Source organism: Mastomys coucha, unplaced genomic scaffold (genome assembly GCF_008632895.1).
Source record: "Mastomys coucha isolate ucsf_1 unplaced genomic scaffold, UCSF_Mcou_1 pScaffold6, whole genome shotgun sequence".
NCBI lineage: Eukaryota > Metazoa > Chordata > Mammalia > Rodentia > Muridae > Mastomys > Mastomys coucha.
The window spans coordinates 85,849,044-85,853,149 of NW_022196912.1; positions in this window are offsets into that span (position 1 = coordinate 85,849,044).

Below are 4,106 nucleotides of genomic sequence, written 5' to 3' on the forward strand. Positions count from 1 at the left end.
CAGCACAGAAGTACTGTGGCTCCTTCACCCTCTGTGGCTGGCTCTCCAGCAGCACAGAAGTACTGTGGTCCCTGCTGGTGACTTGCAGGTGCTCCATTCTAATCAGCATGCCTCTCTAAGGACAACTTTTTCTCACTCTAACCTCACTCTTCAACCCATTCACTTATTAGGATCAACACAGACCTGCAAGCAGCCTGCTGAGCAGAAAGTGCCACAGTACAGAGACCCATGTCTCACTGGAGGCTAGGATGCTCATTAAAGTCACTGAGGCAGGGTCCAAAGGAGTTTTCCTTGGTCTCTTAACTGCTACGGTTTCATCTGGAGGTGTGCGTATATATTTCTAACCATTTGTGCCTGTGTCTGTACCACATTTTGCAGTTTCCTGGGAAAGATGGTATCACCCAGCTTAAGCACTAGACCTCCGATTCCCTCATACAATCCTAATAGTCTCTTATTCGCAAAATGAGACTTACCAGCTGCCCATTGCAGATGCTCTGGGTTTCCTAACCTGCCTTATGCAAGAGGAAAGAAAATGAACACTGCCGCCAGCAGAGGGCGGCAGGGAGCCTGGGCGCTGAAGGACTGGCAGAGTCAGGCCTGGGTGTGTCTGAGAAAGGATGTAGATTAAAGTCCACTCCTATCTTGCCAATACTGGCACAGCCACTGGTGGTAGATGGCGTATATGTATAGACACGCCAAAGCAGAGAACAGGGAGAGAAATGTAAATGTATGCCTTTGATGCTGGGACAGGAGGAAGGAATATATTCCAATCCTTTTGACAGACAGGGAAGGGTTTGGCTTCCTTGTTTTGTTTTGTTGAGTCTTACTCTGTAGCCCATGGTAACCTCAAATCCAGTGTGACCCTCCGGAGTGCTGAAATGACAGATGTGAGCCATCACGTCTGGCATTTTAAAACATCGTGAATTTTAAAACCTCACCGGGGCTCAGATGTTCCCTGGTCAAGAGAAGAGAGCCCCCTACAGCTCATGTTGGAGCTGGGAGACCTGGTTGTGTGGGAACAAAGACAAGACAGCAAGGTAGACAAGACCGGGCCTGCAGCTCCGTCTTCCCCCACCCTTCAGGTCTTGTCCTAAGCAGCACTCCCTTGGTGCTCTCTGGCATATCCTTACTATTTCAGGAATGAAAGAGGCAGCTTTCAAGAAATAAGTACTTTATCATTTCACTTGAAGCCTGTTCTGTTTTAGCTCCCTATTTGACCAACTTTGCACTCCCAAAAGAAGAGAATTGAGTTCCATCTCATGGTTGATAGCCTCCGTTTCAATGGCTATTAATAACCCAGCCCCAGGGCTACCCAGCACAGAGTCTGGTAGAGGAAAAAGTGCAGCAGTGGAGAGACCCGTGTCTCACTGGGGGATAAGATGCCCATTAACAAAATGGAGGTAGGGTTCAAGGGAGTTTTTCTTGGTCTCTTAACTAGTATGGTTTCATCTGGAGGTACGGGTTTCTGATTCTAAGCAGTCTAAATGTAAGATCCTTGTACAGTGGCAGGAATACCAGGCTGGACGCCAAGACACTTAGTTTCTAACTGCCCCTCTACCACAGCATACACAACTATGTTAACATCAGAAGGTGACAGATAGGAACCTCTATCTGACCCCAGGTGCACGTATGTCCATAGGCTAAGAAACCCTTTGCTGAGTGTCTTCCCTTCATTTCCCCTGTGTGCTATATAACATATATTAAAATGGCATTTATTAAATTGGCTTATGAGGTGTGGTTCAGATAGTCCAACAGTGACTGTCTCAAGTTAAAAGGCTGAGATCCCACTGGTTGTTCAGCCCATGAGGCTGGATGTCTCAACTGTCCCCAATCTAGCACTGGAGTCCTGGAGATTCCTGGAGAGCTGCCAATCCATCTTCAATCTACATTGGAATCCTGACAAATTTGGCCTTAATACTGGCCACTGCAGCAGGATAGACAATTACCAGCAAGAGTGAAGGCAATCAGGCAAAAAGCAAAAATCTCCCTCTTCTGTGACCCTCTGGGTTGCCACCAGAAGGTGTGACCTACAATTAGAGCAGGTCGTTCTGATTCAAATAGTCTGATTAAGAACATCCCTTACACTGGGCGGTGGTGGCACACGCCTTTAATCCCAGCACTTGGGAGGCAGAGGCAGGCAGATTTCTGAGTTCGAGGCCAGCCTGGTCTACAGAGTGAGGTCTATGACAGCCAGGCCTATACAGAGAAACCCTGTGTTGAAAACACAAAAACAAACAAACAAAAAAAAAAACCAAAAAACAAAAAAAAATGTATATACTATAAGAAATGGATAAATTTCTTGATATATATATATCACCTACCAAAGTTAAATCAAGATCAGAAAAGCATAACAGACCCCCAAAGCCTCTAGTAAAATAGAAGAAATAATTAAGTCTCCCAACCAAGCAAATCTCAGGGCCATGTGGATTCAGCACAGAAGTCTCCCAGACTTTCAAAGGACTGACACCAAACACCTTAATTGTTCTGCAAAATAGAAACTGATTGAACATTGCCTAGTTCTTTCTAAGAGACTACAATTACCCTGATAACTAAACCACACAGAAAAAACAACAAAGAAAGAAAATGACAGGTCAATTTCTCTTATGAACATAGATGTAAAATTTCTCAATTTTAAGTTACAAACTGAATCCAAGAATACATCAAAAACATTATCCACTATGATTAAGCAGGTTTCATTCCAGAGTTTCAGGAATGGTTCAATATATAGAAATAAACATCATCTGCCATATAAGCAGGCTGAAAGACAAAAACCATATGATAACTTAATTAAATGCAGAAAAGGCCTTTGACAAAAAATCCCTTTGTAATAAAAAGTCTTGGAGAGTCTAGGGATACAAGGGACATACCTCAACATAATAAAAGCAACTTACAGCAAGCCCACCTAACATGAACCTAAATGGAGAGAAACTCAAAGCCCTTCCACTAAAATCAGAAATAAGACAAGGATGTTCACTCTCTCTAACCTAGTCAATATAGTACTTGAAGTCTTAAATAGAGCAATAAGACAATTGAAGGAGATCAAGTAGATACAAATAGGAAGAAAGAGCTGGAGAGATGGCTCATTGGTTAAGAACATTGGTTGATCTTCCAGAGGTCCTGAGCTCAGTTCCCAGCAACCACATGGTTGTTTGTGACCTTTATAAAGGAATCTGATGTCATCTTCTGGCATGTAGGTGTACATGCAGACAGAACACATCATCATCATCATCATCATCAATTTTTAAAAAACAAATAGGAAGAAAGTGTCTTTATTTGCAGATGATATGATTTTATACATAAAAGAACCTAAAAACTCCACCAGGAAATTTCTACAACCAATAAACTCTTTCAGCAAAGTAGCAGGATACAAAATTAACACACAAAAATCAATAGCTCTCCTATTTACAAGAGACAGACTAAAAAAGAAATCAGGGAAGCAATACCTTTTACAGTAGCCTAAAAAAAAAATCTGCAACCAGGAAAGTGAAAGATTTATACAATGAAAACTTTAAGACATTGAAGAAAGAAATTTAAGAAGATATCAGAAGATGGAGAGATCTCCCTTGCTCCTGAATCAGTGGGATTAACATAGTAAAAATGGCTACTCCACCAAAAGCAATCTACAGATTCAATGCAATCTTCATCAAAATTCCAATACAATTCTTCACAGAAATTGATAGGAAAATGAAGTGGAAACTTCTGGTTTCTTTAGAAAGTTCTATCAAATGATGTTTTGCTAAGGCACACAGGTGAAAGGATGTCTTGCTAAAGCAAACACATGAGAGGCTGAAGCAGACACAGGTGAAAGGATGTTTGGATATAGCAAAAGTGAAGGGATGCTTGATGAAGGAGTATAAATATGACCCCACAGGCAGTGGGGGAAGAGCACCAAGCATTGGTTTGGTTTGTTCCACCACACTATTCTTTGCTAAAGACAGGAATATATTGGTTTGCCTTACATAACACTGTTGATTTACATTTTGGCTCTATGGAGCATTGAACCAAGAGCCTTATGCATTCCAGGCAAGTGCTCTACCCCTAAGTTATATTTAGCCCTCCAGCTCCCCAATTCTTAAAGATTTATTTATAGGGTGGAAAGGTACATC